Source organism: Schistocerca americana, unplaced genomic scaffold (genome assembly GCF_021461395.2).
Source record: "Schistocerca americana isolate TAMUIC-IGC-003095 unplaced genomic scaffold, iqSchAmer2.1 HiC_scaffold_254, whole genome shotgun sequence".
Classification (NCBI taxonomy): domain Eukaryota; kingdom Metazoa; phylum Arthropoda; class Insecta; order Orthoptera; family Acrididae; genus Schistocerca; species Schistocerca americana.
In genome coordinates, this window is record NW_025725966.1 from 115,001 (window position 1) to 127,500 (window position 12,500).

Below are 12,500 nucleotides of genomic sequence, written 5' to 3' on the forward strand. Positions count from 1 at the left end.
GTCAGCTAGGAGGCGCTCCATCCATGTCGGTACCGGTGAGCGTTGCACTCGCAGTCGCAAGAACGTACGGCAAGTATATTACCTGGAAGAGTCAATGACAGTCCACGCCCCCCTGCGTGGGAAGAGTCTTTCTAGGCCATGACCCACCGGAAGGGCGCAGCGTCCCCCACCCCAGACATGTGACGTCACACCATCGGTATTGACGACTAGACTGATTCCTTATAATCATTTGCCATACACCGGTGGAAGCTGCCGAGACGAGTAACTACATAGCGGGCTCGCCGTGTCACTAATGTACAGAGATACAACAGTTTCGACTGGAACCGGATTAAACGTATACACGGCGCTGATTAGTAATAGATAGAGCCATCAGAATACAGATAATGTATACAACTGTCCGTATACATGCTGAAAGACTCTGCTCACAATCACAACCACACGTCAGCCACACACCCTTATCACGCACTACTCTCTGCCTGTAACACGCACACAGACAATATGTAAGCACCAGCATGGAACAACACCCAGTGCATCCTCTCCGCCACATTAGACAATCCACACTGTCATAACCAGACTGGGAGGTCCACTCAGAAAACAGAATATCCCACCCACCCGACAACCACCATTGCTCAGCCAAGCCACCAACACCCACACATGTCCTACACAGGGGTGCACCCAACATCACAATACTGCCTCCTCTCACAGCACACAAACAATGGCAGGAATGAAAGACACAGGTCTGCCACAAGCATGGAATGAGAGCGCCGCCTGTCATGAGCCAAAGGTGCATCCTGACGTGGCAAATCAGATGATGCCGCAGGCATCCACTTACTATAATCACAATCAACAAACCGGCCGCCCCGCCCCGCCCCCCATTAAACCTTTCCTTACAACAATGTGTACCTTAACCTAACCTATATCGTACCGTAACCTAACCTATATCGTACCGTAACCTAACCTATGTCGTACCGTAACCTAACCTATGTCGTACCGTAACCTAACCTATGTCGTACCGTAACCTAACCTATGTCGTACCGTAACCTAACCTATGTCGTACCGTAACCTAACCTATGTCGTACCGTAACCTAACCTATGTCGTACCGTAACCTAACCTATGTCGTACCGTAACCTAACCTATGTCGTACCGTAACCTAACCTATGTCGTACCTTAACCTAACCTATGTCGTACCTTAACCTAACCTATGTCGTACCTTAACCTAACCTATGTCGTACCTTAACCTAACCTATGTCGTACCTTAACCTAACCTATGTCGTACCTTAACCTAACCTATGTCGTACCTTAACCTAACCTATGTCGTACCTTAACCTAACCTATGTCGTACCTTAACCTAACCTATGTCGTACCTTAACCTAACCTATGTCGTACCTTAACCTAACCTATGTCGTACCTTAACCTAACCTATGTCGTACCTTAACCTAACCTATGTCGTACCTTAACCTAACCTATGTCGTACCTTAACCTAACCTATGTCGTACCTTAACCTAACCTATGTCGTACCTTAACCTAACCTATGTCGTACCTTAACCTAACCTATGTCGTACCTTAACCTAACCTATGTCGTACCTTAACCTAACCTATGTCGTACCTTAACCTAACCTATGTCGTACCTTAACCTAACCTATGTCGTACCTTAACCTAACCTATGTCGTACCTTAACCTAACCTATGTCGTACCTTAACCTAACCTATGTCGTACCTTAACCTAACCTATGTCGTACCTTAACCTAACCTATGTCGTACCTTAACCTAACCTATGTCGTACCTTAACCTAACCTATGTCGTACCTTAACCTAACCTATGTCGTACCTTAACCTAACCTATGTCGTACCTTAACCTAACCTATGTCGTACCTTAACCTAACCTATGTCGTACCTTAACCTAACCTGTATTGCGCCTTAACCTAACCTGTATTGCGCCTTAACCTAACCTGTATTGCGCCTTAACGTAACCTGTATTGCGCCTTAACGTAACCTGTATTGCGCCTTAACGTAACCTGTATTGCGCCTTAACGTAACCTGTATTGCGCCTTAACGTAACCTGTATTGCGCCTTAACGTAACCTGTATTGCGCCTTAACGTAACCTGTATTGCGCCTTAACGTAACCTGTATTGCGCCTTAACGTAACCTGTATTGCGCCTTAACGTAACCTGTATTGCGCCTTAACGTAACCTGTATTGCGCCTTAACGTAACCTGTATTGCGCCTTAACGTAACCTGTATTGCGCCTTAACGTAACCTGTATTGCGCCTTAACGTAACCTGTATTGCGCCTTAACGTAACCTGTATTGCGCCTTAACGTAACCTGTATTGCGCCTTAACGTAACCTGCATTGCGCCTTAACGTAACCTGCATTGCGCCTTAACGTAACCTGCATTGCGCCTTAACGTAACCTGTATTGCGCCTTAACGTAACCTGTATTGCGCCTTAACGTAACCTGTATTGCGCCTTAACGTAACCTGTATTGCGCCTTAACGTAACCTGTATTGCGCCTTAACGTAACCTGTATTGCGCCTTAACGTAACCTGTATTGCGCCTTAACGTAACCTGTATTGCGCCTTAACGTAACCGATATTGCGCCTTAACGTAACCTATATTGCGCCGTAACGTAACCTATATTGCGCCGTAACGTAACCCACATTGCCCCTTAACGTAACCCACATTGCCCCTTAACGTAACCCACATTGCCCCTTAACGTAACCCAACACACGTTGGGCCTTAACCCAACACACGTTGGGCCTTAACCCAACACACGTTGGGCCTTAACCCAACACACGTTGGGCCTTAACCCAACACACGTTGGGCCTTAACCCAACACACGTTGGGCCTTAACCCAACACACGTTGGGCCTTAACCCAACACACGTTGGGCCTTAACCCAACACACGTTGGGCCTTAACCCAACACACGTTGGGCCTTAACCCAACACACGTTGGGCCTTAACCCAACACACGTTGGGCCTTAACCTGCTCTGTAATTGTCATACGACGCGTTAAATTAGTGTAGTGTTGCCTAACTGCAACCCCCGCAATATAGTTTGCTACTCGCACTGCCCGGTCCCCAGTGTATCGCTTCATGTTAAACACCTTGCAGCTATACACTGTAATGTGGATGGCAGCAGGACGTACATGCTCAATGCCCTTTGCAGTTGTTCATTGGCATTTGCAGTTGTTCATTGGCATTCGCATGTGCGAAGCACTTAGCCTACGCTGTGGTACGGCCTGTGTCAACTGTCCGCTGATGTTGTACGTCCAAATCACACACTGTACTGCACATTGGTCCTCATGTACTGAATGATACATCGTGGTACATGTGACCGTACAACGACTGCGCCAACAACGGCGAACCATGCGGTCCAAATGTTGTGCACTCAGCTACGTGTCGTCTCCCTATAAGAGCTGGATTGCAGTGTGGTATGCCCTGGATGGCGATCAGCATGAGCCGTCTGTTGATGTAGTGGCGCGTGTTGTCAGACGTAGTCGTCTCTTCTCACACACCGTGATAGCATGGTGCACTGCGTTCCACATCTGCGACATGCGACAGAGGCCGGTTGACAGTCGTTCGCGCAATGGACATCGCATACGTACGGGGGCCACCTTCCACGTGTTCGCGAAGCGTGCACATGTTGTTGCGTGTATGTGGGCAGACATAGTGTGTCGTGACACCTGACACAGGCATGCAACAATCGTTGAATTTGCAAATGGCGATGGACGCCTACGTTTGCTGGTGACGTTATGCAAATGAACAACTGGTAAACCGTTGTGGTGCGGTTGTTCTCGCTAGAGGTGAATCAGTGATGGCGACGATCGGTTGAGCTACCAACCGGTTGTTCCAGCGATACCCACCATGCCCACGAACGTGAATGGCATCTGGGTGTGAAGCGATACGCGGCGGTGGCTGGGTGGGACCGTCCCCGGCCGGTGAGGGGGGGCCTCCCGGCGTGCTGGCCGCGCGGTGCGTGGGCGCACGCGCTACAGCCGGCTGGTGGGGGCGGCCAGTGGCAGGCGCGCCGGCCGACGGAGGCGGCAGGCGGCGCAGCTGCGCGCCGGCGCACCCTGCACGCGGCGCCGTGCGGCCAAAGTAGGTCCTCGCGGGCCCGGTGCGAAGCGCGGTGGACATCTGCAGTGTGCTGGTCCGATTGAGGACTGTGTGCGCTGAGGATGCGCCGCCGCCCGGCGCTCGGCGCCGCGACGCCGTCTGCTGCTCGGTCGCCTCTGCGGTTCTCGCAGGTGGTTTGTATCGCAGCTGTGCGGACGTGTTGGCGCGTGCGCTGTGCTGGGAGAGTTCGCTTCGGCACCCAAGTGGGGCTTTTGTCCTTCTGTGGCGCTGGCGTTGGAGCTGCCGGTCACCGTAGGTGGCGCGTGTTGTCTCCCGCCGGCAATGCCACGACAGCACGCTCCCGGGCCTCTGTCGGCAGCGGCAAGCTCAGTTGGGAGCACGGGTGGTCGCACCTAAAGCGTCTACTCGCCAAACTCCGGGCGATTGCGCCTCTCTCGAACCCGACCAAGTACTTAGGACGGCGCTGCGCGCCGCCGGGACCTGAGAGGGTTTCGAGGTGTATTGTGCAGGGGAGCTCAGCCTCCTCCTGTTTGCAGAATAATTGAGCGGACGCTTGCGTGTTCGCGCGGGCCCCCGGGACACACTCCCGGGCGGCCGGCTGCTCAGCTCTAGTTGACGCAGCTCCCTGGTTGATCCTGCCAGTAGTCATATGCTTGTCTCAAAGATTAAGCCATGCATGTCTCAGTACAAGCCGCATTAAGGTGAAACCGCGAATGGCTCATTAAATCAGTTATGGTTCCTTAGATCGTACCCACGTTACTTGGATAACTGTGGTAATTCTAGAGCTAATACATGCAAACAGAGTCCCGACCAGAGATGGAAGGGACGCTTTTATTAGATCAAAACCAATCGGTCGGCTCGTCCGGTCCGTTTGCCTTGGTGACTCTGAATAACTTTGGGCTGATCGCACGGTCCTCGTACCGGCGACGCATCTTTCAAATGTCTGCCTTATCAACTGTCGATGGTAGGTTCTGCGCCTACCATGGTTGTAACGGGTAACGGGGAATCAGGGTTCGATTCCGGAGAGGGAGCCTGAGAAACGGCTACCACATCCAAGGAAGGCAGCAGGCGCGCAAATTACCCACTCCCGGCACGGGGAGGTAGTGACGAAAAATAACGATACGGGACTCATCCGAGGCCCCGTAATCGGAATGAGTACACTTTAAATCCTTTAACGAGTATCTATTGGAGGGCAAGTCTGGTGCCAGCAGCCGCGGTAATTCCAGCTCCAATAGCGTATATTAAAGTTGTTGCGGTTAAAAAGCTCGTAGTTGGATTTGTGTCCCACGCTGTTGGTTCACCGCCCGTCGGTGTTTAACTGGCATGTATCGTGGGACGTCCTGCCGGTGGGGCGAGCCGAAGGCGTGCGACGCGCCTCGTGCGTGCTCGTGCGTCCCGAGGCGGACCCCGTTGCAATCCTACCAGGGTGCTCTTGAGTGAGTGTCTCGGTGGGCCGGCACGTTTACTTTGAACAAATTAGAGTGCTTAAAGCAGGCAAGCCCGCCTGAATACTGTGTGCATGGAATAATGGAATAGGACCTCGGTTCTATTTTGTTGGTTTTCGGAACCCGAGGTAATGATTAATAGGGACAGGCGGGGGCATTCGTATTGCGACGTTAGAGGTGAAATTCTTGGATCGTCGCAAGACGAACAGAAGCGAAAGCATTTGCCAAGTATGTTTTCATTAATCAAGAACGAAAGTTAGAGGTTCGAAGGCGATCAGATACCGCCCTAGTTCTAACCATAAACGATGCCAGCCAGCGATCCGCCGCAGTTCCTCCGATGACTCGGCGGGCAGCCTCCGGGAAACCAAAGCTTTTGGGTTCCGGGGGAAGTATGGTTGCAAAGCTGAAACTTAAAGGAATTGACGGAAGGGCACCACCAGGAGTGGAGCCTGCGGCTTAATTTGACTCAACACGGGAAACCTCACCAGGCCCGGACACCGGAAGGATTGACAGATTGATAGCTCTTTCTTGATTCGGTGGGTGGTGGTGCATGGCCGTTCTTAGTTGGTGGAGCGATTTGTCTGGTTAATTCCGATAACGAACGAGACTCTAGCCTGCTAACTAGTCGCGTGACATCCTTCGTGCTGTCAGCGATTACTTTTCTTCTTAGAGGGACAGGCGGCTTCTAGCCGCACGAGATTGAGCAATAACAGGTCTGTGATGCCCTTAGATGTTCTGGGCCGCACGCGCGCTACACTGAAGGAATCAGCGTGTCTTCCTAGGCCGAAAGGTCGGGGTAACCCGCTGAACCTCCTTCGTGCTAGGGATTGGGGCTTGCAATTGTTCCCCATGAACGAGGAATTCCCAGTAAGCGCGAGTCATAAGCTCGCGTTGATTACGTCCCTGCCCTTTGTACACACCGCCCGTCGCTACTACCGATTGAATGATTTAGTGAGGTCTTCGGACTGGTACGCGGCATTGACTCTGTCGTTGCCGATGCTACCGGAAAGATGACCAAACTTGATCATTTAGAGGAAGTAAAAGTCGTAACAAGGTTTCCGTAGGTGAACCTGCGGAAGGATCATTACCGACTAGACTGCATGTCGTTCGATGTGCGTGTCGTGTCGCGCAACACGCTACCTGTACGGCTCGCAGTAGCCGTGCGCCGCGTGCGGAACCACGCGTGCTTCTCAAAACTAACGCCAATGTTGTGTGGTACGAGCGCTGAAGCGCTGGAGCGGCTGGCCTGCGGCACCTGGCGCCTGGCGCCGGTTTTGAATGACTTTCGCCCGACTGCCTGTCCGCTCCGGTGTGGAGCCGTACGACGCCCATCGGCCGTGAGGCCGTTGGACACAGAACGCTTGAACAGGGGCCGCCACACGCCTACGTCCCGCCTATGCAACTGTCTTGAAAGAGACAGTGGAAACTAAGAAAAGATCACCCAGGACGGTGGATCACTCGGCTCGTGGGTCGATGAAGAACGCAGCAAATTGCGCGTCGACATGTGAACTGCAGGACACATGAACATCGACGTTTCGAACGCACATTGCGGTCCATGGATTCCGTTCCCGGGCCACGTCTGGCTGAGGGTCGGCTACGTATACTGAAGCGCGCGGCGTTTGCCCCGCTTCGCAGACCTGGGAGCGTCGCGGCCGCCTGTGGGGCCGGCCGCGCCTCCTGAAACGTGCGATGCGCGCCTGTCGCCTGGCGGTTCGCATACCGGTACTTACTCGGTAGCGTGCACAGCCGGCTGGCGGTGTGGCGTGCGACACCTCGTACAACGACCTCAGAGCAGGCGAGACTACCCGCTGAATTTAAGCATATTACTAAGCGGAGGAAAAGAAACTAACAAGGATTCCCCCAGTAGCGGCGAGCGAACAGGGAAGAGTCCAGCACCGAACCCCGCAGGCTGCCGCCTGTCGTGGCATGTGGTGTTTGGGAGGGTCCACTACCCCGACGCCTCGCGCCGAGCCCAAGTCCAACTTGAATGAGGCCACGGCCCGTAGAGGGTGCCAGGCCCGTAGCGGCCGGTGCGAGCGTCGGCGGGACCTCTCCTTCGAGTCGGGTTGCTTGAGAGTGCAGCTCCAAGTGGGTGGTAAACTCCATCTGAGACTAAATATGACCACGAGACCGATAGCGAACAAGTACCGTGAGGGAAAGTTGAAAAGAACTTTGAAGAGAGAGTTCAAAAGTACGTGAAACCGTTCTGGGGTAAACGTGAGAAGTCCGAAAGGTCGAACGGGTGAGATTCACGCCCATCCGGCCACAGGCCTCCGCCCTCGGCAGATGGGGCCGGCCGCCCGCGCGGAGCAATCCGCGGCGGGGTCGTGTCCGGTTGCCTTTCCACTCGCCGCGGGGTGGGGCCGTTCCGGTGTGCGGTGGGCCGCACTTCTCCCCTAGTAGGACGTCGCGACCCGCTGGGTGCCGGCCTACGGCCCGGGTGCGCAGCCTGTCCTTCCGCGGGCCTCGGTTCGCGTCTGTTGGGCAGAGCCCCGGTGTCCTGGCTGGCTGCCCGGCGGTATATCTGGAGGAGTCGATTCGCCCCTTTGGGCGCTCGGGCTCCCGGCAAGCGCGCGCGGTTCTTCCCGGATGACGGACCTACCTGGCCCGGCCCCGGACCCGCGCCGCTGTTGGCTCGGGATGCTCTCGGGCGGAATAATCGCTCCCGTCAGCGGCGCTTCAGCTTTGGACAATTTCACGACCCGTCTTGAAACACGGACCAAGGAGTCTAACATGTGCGCGAGTCATTGGGCTGTACGAAACCTAAAGGCGTAATGAAAGTGAAGGTCTCGCCTTGCGCGGGCCGAGGGAGGATGGGGCTTCCCCGCCCTTCACGGGGCGGCGGCCTCCGCACTCCCGGGGCGTCTCGTCCTCATTGCGAGGTGAGGCGCACCTAGAGCGTACACGTTGGGACCCGAAAGATGGTGAACTATGCCTGGCCAGGACGAAGTCAGGGGAAACCCTGATGGAGGTCCGTAGCGATTCTGACGTGCAAATCGATCGTCGGAGCTGGGTATAGGGGCGAAAGACTAATCGAACCATCTAGTAGCTGGTTCCCTCCGAAGTTTCCCTCAGGATAGCTGGTGCTCGTACGAGTCTCATCCGGTAAAGCGAATGATTAGAGGCCTTGGGGCCGAAACGACCTCAACCTATTCTCAAACTTTAAATGGGTGAGATCTCCGGCTTGCTTGATATGCTGAAGCCGCGAGCAAACGACTCGGATCGGAGTGCCAAGTGGGCCACTTTTGGTAAGCAGAACTGGCGCTGTGGGATGAACCAAACGCCGAGTTAAGGCGCCCGAATCGACGCTCATGGGAAACCATGAAAGGCGTTGGTTGCTTAAGACAGCAGGACGGTGGCCATGGAAGTCGGAATCCGCTAAGGAGTGTGTAACAACTCACCTGCCGAAGCAACTAGCCCTGAAAATGGATGGCGCTGAAGCGTCGTGCCTATACTCGGCCGTCAGTCTGGCAGTCATGGCCGGTCCTTGCGGCCGGCCGCGAAGCCCTGACGAGTAGGAGGGTCGCGGCGGTGGGCGCAGAAGGGTCTGGGCGTGAGCCTGCCTGGAGCCGCCGTCGGTGCAGATCTTGGTGGTAGTAGCAAATACTCCAGCGAGGCCCTGGAGGGCTGACGCGGAGAAGGGTTTCGTGTGAACAGCCGTTGCACACGAGTCAGTCGATCCTAAGCCCTAGGAGAAATCCGATGTTGATGGGGGCCGTCATAGCATGATGCACTTTGTGCTGGCCCCCGTTGGGCGAAAGGGAATCCGGTTCCTATTCCGGAACCCGGCAGCGGAACCGATACAAGTCGGGCCCCTCTTTTAGAGATGCTCGTCGGGGTAACCCAAAAGGACCCGGAGACGCCGTCGGGAGATCGGGGAAGAGTTTTCTTTTCTGCATGAGCGTTCGAGTTCCCTGGAATCCTCTAGCAGGGAGATAGGGTTTGGAACGCGAAGAGCACCGCAGTTGCGGCGGTGTCCCGATCTTCCCCTCGGACCTTGAAAATCCGGGAGAGGGCCACGTGGAGGTGTCGCGCCGGTTCGTACCCATATCCGCAGCAGGTCTCCAAGGTGAAGAGCCTCTAGTCGATAGAATAATGTAGGTAAGGGAAGTCGGCAAATTGGATCCGTAACTTCGGGATAAGGATTGGCTCTGAGGATCGGGGCGTGTCGGGCTTGGTCGGGAAGTGGGTCAGCGCTAACGTGCCGGGCCTGGGCGAGGTGAGTGCCGTAGGGGTGCCGGTAAGTGCGGGCGTTTAGCGCGGGCGTGGTCTGCTCTCGCCGTTGGTTGGCCTCGTGCTGGCCGGCGGTGCAGGATGCGCGCGCCTGCGCGGCGTTCGCGCCCCGGTGCTTCAACCTGCGTGCAGGATCCGAGCTCGGTCCCGTGCCTTGGCCTCCCACGGATCTTCCTTGCTGCGAGGCCGCGTCCGCCTTAGCGTGCTCCTCCGGGGGCGCGCGGGTGCGCGGATTCTCTTCGGCCGCCATTCAACGATCAACTCAGAACTGGCACGGACTGGGGGAATCCGACTGTCTAATTAAAACAAAGCATTGCGATGGCCCTAGCGGGTGTTGACGCAATGTGATTTCTGCCCAGTGCTCTGAATGTCAACGTGAAGAAATTCAAGCAAGCGCGGGTAAACGGCGGGAGTAACTATGACTCTCTTCGGTCTTCTCCCCTTCTCGTGGGCCCGCTGATTCTTTGCAGAGTGGAAGACCGCACCAGGGGCTTGGGGGGGTTACCAGCCCCCCCTCGCATTATCCCTTTATAGTTGGGGGCAGCCGACAAGAAACAAGAGATGGTGGCCCTTCCGCTGAAGGTGCCACCCCAGCTACCCCAGCACCTATCCGGCCAACCGGCCGTAACGAAAATGCGATAGTTTGTGTAGCTCCCTTTGCTTGCAGTGAGTGCCACCGCACTTTTACCACGAAGAACGGTCTCGGGGTCCATCGCCGCCGCCAACACCCTGCGGCCGCCAACGCTGAGATCGTGACGGAGAGGCATCGCGCGAGGTGGACGGAGGAAGAAGTCCTGTCGCTCGCCAAGGCAGAGGCCGAACTGTTCCTGGAGAGGGACGCCCGGTTCTTCTTTGTAAATCAAGAACTTACCAGGATGTTCCCCGACCGAACGCTTGAGGCAATCAAGTGCCGACGGCGGCAAGCTGCCCACAAGCAGCTTGTCCGCCAATTCATGGAGGCGCTTGAGATCGGTCGGGGGGAAGAGCCGGCGTCCCGCCGGGGAGCAGCGAGCTCGCTGCCTGACGCGGGCGAGGCCGCTGCGCCGCCCGTCGACGCAGCCGAGGACTTCGCGGCCGACACCACCGGGCCGCCGCCGGAGGGGCCGACTGACGCCGCCATCTGGGAGCATCTGGCGGGGCTACCTGCTTCCGCCCAGCGTTTCTCTGCCCTGGATCGAGTCATTGGTCTGGGGCGGGGCACGCCGCCCGATGTCATCCTGGGCATGCTCCCGGATGCCCTTGCGTCGGTCGGGTCCAGGGGGGAGAGGTCGATCACCAGGACACAGCGGCCGCGCCAACCATCCAAGCGGCCGCCTGCCGCCCCGCCGCTGCAGAAGCGCAAGCGGCGCCGCTGGGAATACGCGCGGACACAGGACGCCTTCCGTAGGTCGCGTGCGCGTTGCGTGCGCGGCTTGCTGGACGGCACCCTGCTGCAGCCGCCACCCGACATCCCCGGTCTGCTGGACTTCTGGGCGGACCTCTTCACGAAGAAGCCGATCTCCACCGCCGGCTTCATCCGTGACCGCCTTCTCCCGCACTCGGAGCCTGTCGCTCCTGAGTGCCTATGGGGGCCGGTCACACGTGAGGAGGTCGCTGCTGCCTTGCCGCCCAGGGGATCGGCAGCCGGGCCGGACGGCCTGACTCCAGCGGAGCTGCGGCGCCTGCCGCATGAAGTCCTGGTGAAACTCTTGAACCTCTTCCTCCTGGCCCGCGCCCTCCCCGAGCGTCTGCTTCGCGCCCGGACGTCACTTCTCCCCAAAACGGCTGCACCAACATCCCCCGCTGACTTTCGCCCCATTACGGTCTGCTCGGTGTTGGCGCGGACCTTTCACAAGGTTCTCGCGTCACGCCTGATGCGTGCATGTGCTGTGGACGAACGTCAGCGGGCATTCATCCCCCGGGATGGGATGTTGGAAAACACCTTCATCTTGGACACTGCTCTCACCGACGCAGTCCGCTCCTGTCGCTCTGTTTTTGTGGCATCGATCGACGTCTCTAAAGCGTTCGATTCGGTGGACCATGCCGCCCTCCGCCCCGTGCTGAGGGCTCATGGCCTGCCGGATTGCTTTATTGAGTACGTCGAAAGGTGTTACGAGGGTAGCACGACGGTGATAGCGGGCGGCGCCGACGTGGGCGTGCCCCTGCAGCCGGCTAGGGGTGTGCGTCAGGGTGACCCCCTCTCCCCCCTCCTTTTCAATTTTGCGGTGGACTATGTTTTGAGTCAACTTCCCTCCCACATCGGAGCTCGGATCCTTGGGCGCAGAGTTAACGCTGCGGCCTTCGCAGATGACGTCCTGCTTTTTGCATCGACCGCGAGGGGATTGCAGTCCCTCATCGACGCAGCCGTCGCAGCCCTCGCCCATCTGGGGCTGCAGATCAACGCCCGGAAGTGTTTCACCCTCGCCTTAGTCGCGTCTGGGCGCGACAAGAAGGTGAAGGTCGACGCCGACGTTACCTTCAAAGCGGGCAACGCCACCGTGCCCGCCCTACGTGTGGGTGAAACCTTCCGGTACCTGGGACTGCAATTCTCCACCGCTGGTCGCTGCGTTTTCAACCCACGACGCCACCTGGTGGAGCAGCTGGACGTCATCTCCCGAGCTCCGCTCAAGCCGCAACAGCGCCTCCACGCCCTCACCACCGTACTTCTGCCTGGCCTGTACCATGGGCTGGCCCTCAGCCGCACCCGAGTGGGTGCGTTGAAAGCGGCAGATGTGACCATCCGTGCCGCCGTCAGGAGATGGTTCCGC

The 12,500-nt window shown here is 56.9% G+C and overlaps 2 non-coding genes and 1 pseudogene across 2 annotated transcripts; all 3 read left to right on the forward strand.

Annotated features, from left to right (window-relative positions):
* The first annotated feature begins 4,697 nt into the window (after positions 1 to 4,697).
* Positions 4,698 to 6,607, forward strand: LOC124576618. The gene has a single exon (XR_006972551.1). It is a non-coding gene; the product is annotated as a small subunit ribosomal RNA (ribosomal RNA).
* A 351-nt stretch (positions 6,608 to 6,958) lies between these two features.
* On the forward strand, positions 6,959 to 7,113 carry LOC124576602. The gene has a single exon (XR_006972537.1). It is a non-coding gene; the product is annotated as a 5.8S ribosomal RNA (ribosomal RNA).
* A 188-nt stretch (positions 7,114 to 7,301) lies between these two features.
* LOC124576641 overlaps positions 7,302 to 12,500 on the forward strand; it is a 7,792-nt pseudogene continuing 2,593 nt past the window's right edge.